Consider the following 15,270-nt stretch of genomic DNA (forward strand, 5'->3'; position numbering starts at 1 on the left):
TGTTATTGAGGCATAATCATGTTTCCTGGATTTGCCTAAATGAGAGCCATCCAGTAATGGCAGTGCAAGAATGCAGTCGGTGCACAGCGCTCAACCCTCCCCAAGACTTGGCTCGGCTCCACTCTCTCAGCCCTTCACACAAAGCGTCCTTTGTTCAGCCTGGTCTTGAAAAGCAATGCTCCGTCACTCCCTTTCTCTCTCCCTCTCTGTTGTCCTGCCTCGCTCCTCTCTTTTCCTGTGTATCTCCTCTGCCCGCTCCACCAGCTCTCTCTTTCTTCTTATCTAAATATGCTCCATTCTCTCACACTCATATCTTGTGTTTTTTAATCAGTCTTGGGTTCAATTATCCCAGAATGTCTGTGTTTTTTACCCTCATTCCTTCTCCGTCTGTTTTCTCCAACTTTTCCCACTGTCTCTCAGTGTTGTTTATTCACCAGAAGGTAAGATCCAGCCAAGAAATCTGTATTATCCTGCATATCCACAACCTTAACCAGTGGGGGGAAGAAATTTTTCAAGCAACTCTTTTTCTCCTCCACAGCTATTTTAGGTTAACCGCACATTTAATAAGCTGGAATGGGGAGTGGGGGGGATTGTGCTCTTGTTTTGCTCTTTTTCAAGGCTTAGAGAGATTTAGTCCTGCCAGTCTCCCATGAAAAAATACTCACACCCACATGTACACAGCAAAAACCCTTGAGGTGTTTCTTCCCGTACGAGATCAACAGATATCCAATCTCAAGTTGAAATCCATGAATCACACAAACATCACGTGATTGAACGAGTAGATTTATGTCCCATCATTCATTACAATATCGGCTTGTGTTTATAGGTAAGTGCTTTGATTGATGAAGGCGTATTAAACGCTGTTGATTCTGTAAGTATATTCAGGTCAAGCAGTCACATCTTTTGTTCCTCCAACAATAATCAGTTCGTGTGGAAACCTGTTGCTCCAGCAACCTCTCACAAGCCTCGTCCTGCAGATTGTAACGTGAATGGCATTGGATGGCTTGAAGCGTGAAATTATGTCCATCATCGCCTTGTGACGAAGCCAGACCTTGCACAATCGCTTGCTGACATAGATGCAGGGCTCCATGAGCCCGCTGGCTGCCGGCATACCTGCACATGCCCCTGCTGTGAAATGATTATTTCACGCCTAGATTTCACCACACTCTACACTCATACAACCAGAGGCGTGCAGAGACTTGTTGTTAGTTATAAAACAAGGCTTTCAGATTTTATGAACATAAAGGACCAGTTTATGTAAGGCGGCTTTAAGGAAATGCGTAGTTTTAGGGCCCTGCATGTAATGAAGTTTTTTGGATTGTTATGGCACTGGGCCAATAATGGATTTATTCCATTAGACATTATATAACAGTTTGGTCAGTGGGAATGCTAAAAAATAAAGTGATCAAAGAAACGTGGAAATGTTAACACTAAGTGATGAGTAAAATAAAGAGTCAAATGTAATTGTTTGTTTTGTTCTGCAAGCTATCAATGTCAATCGTTCATTCATTTATTTTTTTTTCCGTTTAGTTCTCTTTATTAATGTGGGGTTGCCACATGACTGAACCACCAACTTATCCAACATATGTTTTACGCAGCAGATGCCCTTCCAGCTGCAATCCATCACTGGAAAACATCCATACACACTCACTCACACACATACACAACGGCCAATTTAGCTTACCCAAATTTACCTAAACCACATGTTTTCAGACTTGTGGGGCAAACCAGAGCCCTCTAAGCAAAGCCATGCAAACACGGGGAGAACATGCAAACTTGGTTTTAACCATCGACCTTCTTGCTGTGAGGCATTGATGACATTCTAAATTTAAAATTAAATGTTGTCATATTTTATTTTAAGGTACAATTCTTGCTATTAATAATCCAGTAACTAAGACTTTTATCTCAATACACTCTGTATTTACTGCTTATTAATAGTTAGTAAGGTAGTAGTAGGGTTTATGTATTCATTTTAATTTTCCCCACCATAACGCTCTATTAATCACCGCATCTTTGAGTTCATGCATGCTCATGCTGGTATCAGATTTGACAGTATCGAGCTATCAAGTTCTTAGACGGCCTTTCTTTTTACTTCTACTGACCATTCCCAGCATGACTGCCTTCTCTAGTGAATTGCTATGCATGACATGGCCAAAATAGGATCATTTCTGCTTGGTAGTCTTGGCTTCCAGCGAGGTCTTTAGCTTGATGCACCTTAGGACATCTAACAGCAACAGTCTTCTCCAGCACCACAACTCGAAGGCTTCGATCTTTCTTCTATCTGTCTTCTTGATTGTCCAGGTCTCGCAGCCCTAGTTTGCTATGGGGAAGATGGTCACATTGACTAGCCTTGCTTTAGTTGCTGTGCTGATATCCTTACTTTCACAGATGGCATTCATGCTCACCATTGCATTCTGTCCAAGGGTTTACTGTCTCTTGATTTCAGATGTCGGGTCCCCATTTTGGTCCATCTTGTAATATAAAGTCCTGTACTGTCTTCATTTCGTCATTGTGGATCTTTATGCTGCATATTCCACTCTCGGAAGTCGTCATCACCTTCGTTTTCCTGATGTTAAAGTGCAATCCCAGCTTCTTACTTTCTACTTTTACGTTTATCTATTAAAGATGTAGAAAATGGCTCAGTGGGTAGCACTGTCGCCTCACAGCAAGGAAGTCCCTGGTTCGAGTTGAGGCTGGGTCAGTTGGAATTTATGTATGGAGTTTGCATGTTCTCCCCATTTTCGCCAGTTTTCCCCAAAGTCCAAAGACATGCTGTATAGGTGAGTCGAATAACCTAAATTTGTCCGTAGTGTATGTGTGTGCATGTGAGTGTGTATGGGTGTTTCCCAGTTTTGGTAAACTAGTTGTGTAAAAACATATGCTAAAAAAGTTGGCAGTTCATTTAGCTGTGCTGGCCTCTAATGAATAAAGGGACTAAGCCGAAGAAAAATGAATGAATGAATAAGATCATACTTTAAAAATACTAATAAACAGCCACTATCTTAATAGGCAGGTAATAAGCCAGTCATTAATGTGTATTAGTACTTAAAATATTATTTAAAATTTACACTTACATATTGTGAATAATCTGAACATCCACAGATGTATATTTATGAATTCCACATTTTCAATTACGACATTAATCATTACAGTTTTACAAGTCAGATGTTCAGCTACATGTAGCGTACTTTTGAAGCATAGCTAGTCATTTGCTTACATTTGTTTACAATCTGTTTGTAACATGTACACAGATACTTCAGCACTGCACTTTGTGAAAAGCCTGGGACACGGTGCACTACTTGAAATGTTAATAACACACACACACACACACACACACACACACACACACACACAGAGTTTGTGAGCGAGCGAGAGAGAAAGAGTTTGTTTTTCTAGGTTCTAAGGCTGTGCATGAAATCCAGCTGCTGTTTCATTCCCATGGTGCTCTCCTGCAGCTGCATCCAATCAGATCCCAGAACCTTGAAACCAAAGCAGCAACAGCCTGAAAATATAGACCATCGTCATGCTTTTTCTGGATATCTCATTCATGAAAATTAGACTCGACCCCCACCCCCCCGCTTCTCTCCTTTTCTTTCTGCCTATCTCTTGTGCTTCCTTTCTCAAGAGTTTTTGTAAAATGTTAACTAGGCCTCTTTACCGCAGGTGTTGTGTATTGGTGATTAAAGCACCTCTGCATCTGTTGTTCCTCAGGCAAGATTTGGTCTGATTACCGCTCACTAGGGTGCAGAGTGCCGTGACCTGCTTTTGTTGAGTTCAGGCTCATTTTGCTGTCCTTGAATGTTATCACAGTTCCTGTAATCAACAAGTGGCTGGTTAGCTTTATTTCATAATAACATGATTATGAGTTATGGGTTTAGTTCACCCAAACTGAACATTTCTAAACCTCTGCAACATATTTCCAGTTGGCGTAATGTACTTGATGTGTTTTTTTTAGAATGAAAATAATATGACAAAGGAGAAAGAAGTTGTCAACCCAGGCTCATTCTGAAAATGTACCCCTATATACATTTCTAGAGATCACAAAATACATTGCAGGAGGCACGTTTTTTTTATTGCAGTTTTTGCGAATCCACCAGTGGCCACCGTTTACACTTTTTGAGATCTCAAATTTTTTTTGCTAGTTTTATTCGTGCCAGCTTTTCTTGTGTAAATCCACCAGTGGCCGCTATCGACTGACTGACTGACCGATCGACTGACCCACCCTCCTCTTTCCCTAAACCCAACCGACAGTTTAAAAAGGAAACCAGAAAAAAAGCCCTTGCCTGACTTTTAACACGTTTTCCAATTTTACCACATTCTCATCTTGTTATTTACTTACTTGGCTTCTGTTTTTGTCCTACGCGTTCTCTTGAACTATCATCGTGGTCAACTCCTCTCTGTGTCTCAAGTCCAATGCACAAGGCGAGCTAACTGCACAAACAAACAGCAGGAAAGCAGTTCATACGAAGGTAAGCAGTCAGCCACTTAATAGCATTCATTTTGAAGACGAAATGCAGCCATACGAACTTCTGGATACATAAAAATCTACAGAAATGTATAAAGAGAAAAGACGTAGAATTGGTATGGACTGAGGGAATGTGTCCTCACCAATATCCACCAATTACTGAAATATCCCAAACAATAATTTAATCAACTTCAAAATAAAAAAATGCTCCGTCAACTTTTAGTAACCTACACATGCAAGTCAAGTTCGCTATAAGTTCACTGCAATACTATTAACCAAGGCTGTGTAATTAATCAAAATTCGGTTTAGATTTTAGCCTCCATCAGAATGAAAAACACTAATCGGGATAAAACAGTTAAATTGCATCATACACCTTACTAAATTTCTTTATATTCATACCTCCTCCAAGCCTGACTGCATTAAAATCATGTAAATTGACTTGACATGATTGTTATTTGTATTAATAAGTGTTTATTTAATATTATTAAGTACTTAAATAATGTTTTTAAAAAGTGTGAAGCAGAATTTGTGATGTTCAATGCATGCACTCTAGGGATGTATGTCCCCACCAATGTCAAGAGAAAATTTTCACCCTTGATTTAGGACTACGTTTTCAGAATGAGCCTATGTTGCAAGTTGTGCAGGTTTGGAATGAAATAAAGATTTGGTTTGAATTGTCATCCCAAAATAAATAATATTGGTATTCTAAACAATGTCCAATCATAGAAAGTGCATCAATATTAGCCACATTGTTTAAACTATCTTGCATGATGGCATTGGCCAGGTTCATCTTACTTAAAAGTATGCTACTGTAGGTGTAACAAAATTGTCACTTGAAACTCAGATCTAATCAGACTCACAGCAGCGTATAATTCCTTCTATAGCCCTTACACTGCAGGTTGAGCAAGAATTAGGTCACGTTATGCAATAGGATGGTAGTGTGTCAATTAGCACTACTGGAAGTCTGTAAAGCAGCGACAGCCTTGTTGACTCAGGGTTGACACACTGACAAAGGAGACCTTCATCTTGAAAGTAGGACAGTGTGGAAAGCATGTTTTGTCATAAGCATTACTTCAAAAACAGGTTATGCCTTTGTATATGGTGTCTTAAATCCAAAAGTTGTGAAAATGAGGCTAATAGCTCGCGGCAATTGTATTTCTCTTAGTCTAAGGTAATTGGCTTTCTTTTTAGTTCTCCGAGTGTTATTTAAAGCAGGTTGTGTTGATTCAGGATTATACAAGGCCCTTGTGGCGAATAGGCTGACTCACCTAGATGTGTTTCCATTTAGCATCAACGCTTCCAAGTCAGTCCTGCCTCACCTGCCAAAAGCAGAATCACAGGACAGATGTGGTGATTCAGAGTATCTCCTTGCCTAGATTTGTGGTTTATGAGAGTGTGCTCATAATCTATAAAGCGAGTGTTTGTGTGAGATGGACCGAGCGAGAAGCATGGGGTAGTTGTGGGAGATGATGAGAGAATGGTGAAGCAGCAAGCCCACAATGGGCCACATTGTTCCAAGCTCATAATCAAAGCGGACATGGAACTTGGCCGGGAGAGTCGTCCCCGTAGCTCTCGACACAGCTGCTGGGACTTCAGTTTATATTCCCTGCGTTCTGCTTTCATCAGCATCTCTCTTGCACACACTTTCTCTCCGTCTCTGTCTTTCCCATTCAGCGGTTGTTTTTCCCTCATCTCATTGAAATGAAGGGGTCAAGCCATGAGCAATGCACTCTTGTATAACACTACAAGTTCACCAACTACATAAACTGTGCCAATCAACAGGAGCCAAAGCTTTGACCTCATTATCTAATTCTTTGCTATGGGAATACTATAACCAGTCCAGAGGCTCTATTAAACTCTACTTGCTTCAACCAGCTAACTTTCCTTCCTGCATTTTAGCTTTTGAAACAACCAATAACCCAATGGAAAAATACAGCCAGTAACTGGATCTTAACCCTTTCATGGAAAAGTTCTAAATTCTCTTGCTGACTCCCCTGTGGGAATGTATTCATTATTTAGTATGCATCACTTTAAAGTTTCTATGACAAGTTTATCAAGTTTATCACTGCAGGCTCACTGATTTGTTTTTGTTTTTTTTAAATTACCAGTATGACCCTAATTATATTGAGAAATATCTGATAATCCAATTCTCAAATATGTGTAAGAATATGTACTATTTATATGATCTTTATTAAGCAGTTTAAATGACTAAATACGAAATAAATACATTAAAAATAATCTAATTCTGAAAACTTAGCCCTATATACATTTCTGGAGATTGCAAATTATGTAGCCAGAAGTACGTATAGCTGCATTTTGTCTATAAAACGAACGCTATGGGGCGGTATGATGCCGTTCCTTTTCACGCTTACCAGCTGACCGTTTACCTACATGTTGGACGGCTTTCCTGTTGTTACCAGTTTGTCTAATTAGCTCGCCATGTGAGTCAGTGGACTTGAGACGCAGAGAGGAGTTGATCACGATAACGGGGTGAGAGTCCAACAAATAACGGTTGCAGAAAGTAGAAAAGACCAAAAAAGTAAATAACAGGGTGAGAATGTGATAAAATATGTTAAAAATAGGCTTTTCTTTTTTTAGATTGGGTTTAGGGTATTGGGCGTATTGGGTCAATTTGTGCTTTTGAAAACACTAATGGTTGGGTTTAGGGAAGTAGGAGGGTGGGTCAGTCATTCAGTCAGCCGACAGTGCCCTCTGGTGGATTTATGTAAGAACAGCAGGCGCAAATAGCACTCATAAGAGAAATTTAGAGATCTCAAAAAGCGTAAACAGAGGCCTCTGGTGGATTCGCAAAAACGATCCTCCTGGGACATATTTGGCACTCTCCAGAAATGTATATAGCGGTACATTTTCAGAATGAGCCTGGGTTGCATACATTAATTTATGATGGCTAATAGGCATCGCTATGTTAGTGGCGGGATCAGAGCAGCTGAATTTACAACATGTTCTTTAACTTCTCCTGAATTGCATGAAAGTGGATGTTTAATTGGGAGAAAAGTAAGCAAACTAAGTTGAAAACCCCAATAATGTGAGATTTATGACAAGTCCTACATGCCTTTTTACCTGGCTAAATGGCCTAATCACACAGGTGTGATTGTAAAGGGTTACAAAGATTAAAGCTACACTTCTACAATGAGAGAAATAAGAAGCTTAACAGCTGGCCCGGTGGTGGTAGCAGTGTTTACAATAAAAGCTCAGAGTCAGCTGTGAATCCTCTGCGTCACTGACACGCAAAAATAAAACAAAAGACCCGAGAGAGACCCCGCCACCATGACTCAAAAGTTCCAGAGAAACTAGAGGATTGTCCCACCCCTTACACAGAACATGATATGTTGCAGGTGGGTCTGGATGGTTGTGATCCACATTCAGCTCTTTTTTGGCAAAAATATAGATGTGCAAATTCCACCACATGGCCTGTCAGAAATGTGTTAACCGATAATCGTCGCTTCATAGCTTTCTAAATTGATTGGATAATATGCAATGTGTGTGTTGGCTGCACATAAGGTTGGCTCCAGTTCTTGGCTGTCGGGCTCTGATGATTCCATGGGGTTAGATGTTTCTGGAGTGGCTTTACACAAACATTACATGACCCCAGCCGGCAACATACTCCTTGTACACACCGTTAGGTTTGCTGGGAGTAAGTTGTATTTTTGACCCGCTCTAGGTCAGGTGTCCACTCTTGTGTTGCCTCCCATATGTTCTGCATTTTCCCACCCCCAATCCTGCTGCCCCTGTAATTGCCAGGTAATGTTTCGGCTCCGGCTCCTCCTTTACTGCCATTATTCCTGTTCTGGATTAATGCGACTGCCAATAGTGGCTACAGGCTTGGCAGCATTTCAAAAAAGGGGCCCACCTTCGATACATTATACACAAGCAGCTTTCACCAAGGTGTGCATTTCAAGACAGTCTTCCTCTGTTTTTATACTGTGCTTTTTTCCTGTTAAATCAAAGCTGGAGGGGACATTGGAGACTCTTTTTTTCCTCCCCTATCTGATCTCTGTAACCCCTCCCTGCCCATATCAGATATTCCCCAGCCGCCTGGCGCCCAGAGGGAGGCCCACCTTTACCACCCAATATAGACCCAATCATACAGAATGTTGACATGTCCATGGTCATATTCAGTCCAAATCTACCCTCTTTTCAACAGTCACCTTACTAATAAAAATAATGGACTTTAGAACAATATTGCAGTTAGGTGCTTTTGAATTAGATAACTTGTTAGCTCTTAATTCTGTACTTTTTTTGTAATCACTATTTTCCCTTTCTTCCTCCTTTCTGTAATCAGAAAAAACACTTGTGGTGTGCTTTTAGGAAAAAGCAATCATTGTCAAAAGGTCATGGTGTGACTTTTAATGTGTCTGGTTTTGTAGAAACTGGAATTTAAAAAGGAACATAGACATTTCTATGTAATATCCGTTTTAGGAAAAGTAAAGGGTGACTTATACCAAACAAACTATTGGTCAATGTGGTCATCAAAAAAGAAAGAAAGGAAAAAAATAACTTGGTTCCTCATGTTGCATGCTGGGCAGCTACATGGATGAAAGTTAATAGGACAAACGGGAAAAGCCAGGCAATGATCCAAATTAAAACAAACTAAATACAGGGCAGAAGGGAAGTAATCAAATGATGGCACAAAGTTCATGAACTGCCTGTATGTTCCACTGAGCTCACCGTCTAAGAGTAAACATCATCTACAAGTTATGATGTAACATCTGTCTAAGGATCTGTTTAGGTTTATCCACATACATCTCCATATTCAATGTGTAAACAAAGATCACAGTTTAGGCCTATGGAAATGTGCCTTTCCAGAGACATGTGATTTTTACTTTTTACTTGAATAGGTTAGAAATAGAAATAGACCTCATCAAAGGGTTCCTTTTTTGGTGAGTAATACTGTATAGAAAGTAAATCTTGTGTACTCTGTCCAGAAAACCTATTGTCATGACATAAATCTTTAAAAATAGGAAGAGTAAGAAAGGTGAATATGTGGAAAAAGTTTATCAATTAAAGACCATCTCTAAATTTCTCCAGTTGGGGTTGGGTATTGATTTAACCAACCCAGGCTCATTCTGAAAACATACCCCTATATACATATCTGGAGATTGCGAAATACGTCCCATGAGGTATGTTTTTTTTGCAGTTTTTTTTTTTTTGCGTATCCACCAGAGGCCACTCTGTACACTTTTTGAGATCTCAAATTTCTCGAGTGCCATTCTCGCTTGCTGTTCTCATATAAATCCACCAGAGGCTACTGTTGACTGACTGAATGACCAACCAACCGATAACTCCATCCACCCCTTTCCGTAAACTCAACCGATAGTGTTTTCAAAAGCACCTATTGACCCGCCCAACCACATCCCTAAATCTAATCGACAGTGTTTTGAAAAGCAATCTAGAAAAAGAACACCCGCCTGATTTTTACCACATTTTCAGATTTTACCACATTCTCCCCCTGTAATTTACTTTTGTTGTCTTACCTGCTTTCTGTAACCATTCTTTGCCTGATTCGGACCCCATCATTGCGCTCAACTCCACTCTGCATCTCAAGTCTGCTGACGTACATTGTGAGCTAACTGGACAATCTGGTAACAACGGAAAAGTCATTCGTAAGCGGTCAGCTGGTAGCACGAAAAGGAAAGACATCATACCGCCTCATAGCCTTTGTTTTAAAGACAAAATGCAGCCATACATAGTTCTGGCTACATAATTAGCGACCTCCAGAAATATTTATAGGTCTATGTTTTCAGAATGAGCCTATGTTGGATTTAACTATGATCCTGATCTTGTTAGCCTAGGGAATCAATACTAGGTTGCAGCACAAGCACAGGAAAGTGATTTGGCCCCAAAAATTGTGCAGATATATTGCCCAAGCAAAGAAACATCTTAGCCCAAGCCTCCTACCCACAAATCTACACCTATTCTCCACCCTCCGATTCAGGTCATTCTTGCCGATTCCTGGAAAACTCCATAAACAAGATGGTTGTAATTCATGACCATCCATTCCTGTTGATATTGTAATTTCATATGTATGAGTGCACATAAAAAAGTTCCCGAGCACCTGGATTCCATTTTCCTATGAGTAGTACATGGACTGTACATCAACAACATTTTTCATTTTTTAATGACTTTTTGCAGCGCATTAGGTTAAACAGCGAACCCCTCCCACACACACACACACACACACACACTGCCGAGAAATATAGTCAATAGCTGTTTCCATCCACCTATTTTTATGTGCATTTTGTATATATGCATAAAAAATGGTAGATGAAATCGCCAAGAAGCGCATCAATTTCAAAAATGTGCATAGAAAAATACTCATAACTGAATAGGATACACTTTTATTGGATTAGAAAATATGCACATAAACTGCAATGGAAACACTTTTACCGAACAAATTCCAGTATACGTGTTCAAAATGATCATGTGATTTTGTTATAAGAGATCATGTGATGATAAAAATGTGTGTGAATGCACAAAGCAGCAGGCTGAGCACATTGTAAAACATCTGAATTGTTGTTTTGGTCATTCTAATACACATTAACAATTTCTATTAGTGTTATATTGTTAATTACCTCCAGAATTGTCAAGAGTGTCTGTGCTCCGCGTCTGACACCTTCAAACACCACCATTGTGTGTAGGCATACTGTATTCTGAGGCACAAGTCATCAGAAAAGATTCACGCAGCTTCTTTTACAGCAACAAATTCCATTTTTTCTGTTGATATTTGGTGCCAGTTTTTCAGGAAGTGACAATTTTGTTCTATTTGACTCATTGGATGGAAACCCGGCTTTATTCCTGCTTTAGTCTTTTGTGTGATATACCAGTTTACTAAATTTAATTAGCATCATTGGATGGAAATAGCTATTTTTTGCTTTCGTCTTGGTATTGTTTACTTGGTTTTTGCTTATTTTTTTTATGCTTCTATATCTGGGCCTTTCTTAAATGGCATAATTCTTGTACACTAACAGTTTTATTCAGTTTAAAAATGATCACGTTCAAATGCATGTTAGGTCTACAAGATCATAGGGTATCCCATTTGTCAATTTTAGAAGATCTCATTAGGCTGATACGTGCCAACAGACTTTGACCCAAAAACTAGTAAGCTCCATTAAGTAGTTCTGACATTAGCATGTTGCTAAGCTAACAGCACATATTAAAGTGTTACTGAAGTGTTACTGATGTTTTTAAAAATAATGAAATGCGGTTACTGTCAGCCATTCTTTCCACTTGTCATTAAAAACAAGGAGTGCCTTCTAGCCAAAACAGTATTGTATGAACACATACACTGTAAAATAACGAAAAGTTAAGGTAACTTTGATGAAACTGATTGCAACAAGCCATTTAAGTTCAAAAACTAATCTATATGAGTACTGTGAACTTAATCCATTTAAGTTAAAGTAATGAGGTATTTATTTACCTTTTTACCTTTAGAGAACTTAAACCAACTGAGTACTGTAAAACCCAATAAGTTAATGCAACTCAAACTGCTTGATGTATTTAATTAACTCATTACCTTCAACACTGAGTTCAAAACTCTGTTCAAATGAGTAGAATTAACTCTCAGTCAACTTTGATTTAACTATACTCATTTCATTTGATAAAATGCACTGTTGGGTTTTACAGTGTAGGGACCTCTTTAGTATGAGAAGTGTATGTTACACTAAAACACCGTCTAGTGAAGCCACTCAAGTATTATAGCACAACTATGGTGGCATTCACAGTATAATGAAGAGAGATTAAAAAATGGCTAGATAAGGAAGGAGGGTGGACATACACACAGGCAAACAGGTGGTGGATCATTTAAGCTGTGATTTACAGAGCTCCCTGAATTTCATTGTGCCGCTCTTCCTGTAACTCCTAAGTCTCCTCTGTTTAACAATAGAGCACACCATCCTTACCCTGTTTGTCTCCACAGGAGCGTGACAACACGTCTTAGTGCACCCGTACAGCTGTGCACAACCATTTGAGTGCAATTCATGCAAATGCACAAGGAAGTTCACGGACAAGACACACGCTCATTTCCATCAAACAGTGGTTATTGTGACCATGAAGAAATTCCCTGAAATTAGTTTTGGGGTGGTCTTCAGTATGCAAAGTGAATTCGGTAAATTATACTTTTAAAATCCTCTCAGTAAACTGAAGGCTGTATGTAAATCTACAGCAGTCAACATTTGAAGCGGATCAACAAAGTTTTTCAAAATTGCCCTATGACAAGAATGGGTGTAGTTCATTAGTTTTAGAAAAACTTAGATTTTTTTTCATCTTTGAAGGTTTTGGTCTACTTCAAATGTTGCCTACTGTATACACAGGAGAAGATACTCTCTGCTTAGATTGTGAAAGTTAATAAAAGAAGAAATCTTGATAATTGCTTGGGTCCTTATTAGATCTCATTTACGGTCTAAAAACAGTAGCTTTTCTCAAGCCCCATTCACACTAATACGTTTTAGTTTTAAAGCGGCAATTTTTCCACTTTTCATAAGGTCTGTATGTGTGAACAGGCCCTTTTTGAAAATACCGGTAAATTAGTTCTGTCAATTTTCCAAAAAGAGAAGTTGTAACATTACCAGTAATTTGCCAGAATGCTGCGCTGAATGAACGAAGAAGGAAGATTGCTAGAAAAAGCATGTGCACGTCTAGAACGTGCTGAGGTGAGACGTCTACTGTAGCCAATCAGAACAGTCATTCGCATTCACATCTGCATGATTTCTGAAAATAAAAGCCTTTGAATATTTTTCTAGACACATTTAGCTGCTAGATGTTAGTCGGATAACATTTCATTCTTATGATAAACCCCTGTTTGTTTACCTTCAAGCTCTGACGCTTCTTCCGTAACGTCCGTGCCTGTGTGAACAGCGCTAATTTGAAATTACTGCTAAAGTCATTCCGGAAATGTTCCGGATATTTACCGGTATCACTGTGTGAAATAAGCTTATGTGGACGTTTGAGCTCCAGGCAGCACAAAGGTGAGAGCAGCACATGTCGGACAGTTCATCATCAGAGGATCGACCTCTGGATCTCATCTCACTATAGTTGTTAAACATGATATTAAATTCATCTTGTTGCTATCTAACGACTTTTTGGTCTTTTGAATCTATTACTTGGTTTTAGGTAACATGTTTTGGCTGAGCGCAAAGATAATAAAGTTAATATATTAATTTATGTAACCCTGTACACTGGTTCTGCACTTTTCAATAAAAGTGAAAGGAAGCAGTTATGTTATAGGTTCCGTTTTGTTATAAATATACATCAAATCAAATCACTTTTATTGTCACATCATCAGTATAGATGACGTTCATATAAATATGTAGCTACACGACGCCTCAACATTTTTGGTGTCTGTTAAGTTGTTAATATCAAAATGAAAATAGGCATGTTTTAATTTTATTGTTAAGAAAGTGATACAACAGGTGATACAAATGTTATAAAGTACCCTGTTCCCTTTGAAGATTTACCCGACATGTCCTCAGAAGTTTGTTTTCCATATCAAACTTGCAAAGTCTGAACTTTCAAGGAAAAGATGCAGAACTGAACTTTGTGCACTTAATATTGAGGAAAAAGCCCCTATCAGACCCTATCAGACCCTCCGAATTTTTTCCTCCGAATTTTAAAATAAAAAGGCCTCTTCAGCGTTTTCAAAAAGCTCAGTTGCGGTGCTCGAAAAAATCGGGGGTAGTGTGGACGGAAGGCGTCACCGTAGCAAAACGTATGAGTTTTAAAACTAAAACGTACTAGTGTAAACGGGGTCTCAGTGAATTCGCATGAGCACAAAGGGTCATGCATGCATATAAATTTCCACCAGAAGTTGTAGGTGCTAAAAGCCTGTCATCTGAAGGTGTTAATCTTCCTGAACTGCCTCCGCAGCACACACTGAATGAAAGCCGTGAACTAAAGTAAATATAATGTTCTGTGGTTGCCCAGATTGTGTTTTTGAAGCATGACCTTTATTAGACTTCCCACGTCCCTTTCAGTGTGACATTTCAGCTGGCCCAGAGTACCATCATCTAACATACATGGCGCGATCGGTGTGTTTTTATGGTTTGTTGTACACGTGTTTGTGTCAAGGTGAGAACGTTTGTGTTTGTGTGCGCACTTTGTCTGAGCAAGTGAGCATGCCCTGAGGGCAGGGGGTTGGAAGAAACAGGCCCGACTGGTTTTCTTTGGGCCTAATCTTGATGGAACATTGCCTCAGAGAATCTGCGGAGAGATTTACCAGTGTAATCTCAGGTTAGGTAGGTTTTTCTCTAATGGCAGGTTCTGAATGGTAAAAGAGCATTTTTTCCCCTCAGGGAATGTGTGTTTTATGTGTGTGTGTTTGTGTGTCTATCATTTGAGTCATATTCTCTATCACATATCACCTGTCAGTGTCTTGCCAGTTGTGATGAAACACGTGAGAATCCTATAAATGATCATCATCGCCTTTCCAAACCGCAAATTATTCCTTCTATGAATAAGACATAGAAGTCTTATTCCATACAGTTACATTCATGAATCCGCCTTTCTTTCTTTTTTTATAGTGCCCTTAGCCGACAGATGACTCATTCTGAACCAGTCGTATGATAAGGCTATCAGTTCTTCGTTTGTCTGTCTGTTACAACAATGTTATCGTGGATTATTTTGAGAAAGCAGGTTATCGAAGCGTGTCATTTCTTAGTGCTTACTCAAGGTCCCACTGTGGATAAGAACTACACGGGGCGTGTTTGAGTGTGTGAACGGAGCAAAGGCAATATTCCACCTTAGGCACTTACTTAAGGTTCATCCAGAAGATAAGCAGATCATTGGTCTCC

General features: G+C 39.3%; 1 long non-coding RNA gene across 1 annotated transcript; it reads right to left on the minus strand.

Annotated features, from left to right (window-relative positions):
- Window positions 1-676: 676 nt before the first annotated feature.
- On the minus strand, window positions 677-5,894 carry LOC141378432 (uncharacterized). Its single transcript, XR_012393066.1, has 4 exons — window positions 5,734-5,894; window positions 4,340-4,431; window positions 3,690-3,813; window positions 677-3,502 (listed from the first exon to the last, which is right to left on the minus strand). It is a non-coding gene; the product is annotated as an uncharacterized lncRNA (long non-coding RNA).
- Window positions 5,895-15,270: the final 9,376 nt, after the last annotated feature.

Source organism: Danio rerio, chromosome 17, assembly GCF_049306965.1.
Source record: "Danio rerio strain Tuebingen ecotype United States chromosome 17, GRCz12tu, whole genome shotgun sequence".
NCBI lineage: Eukaryota > Metazoa > Chordata > Actinopteri > Cypriniformes > Danionidae > Danio > Danio rerio.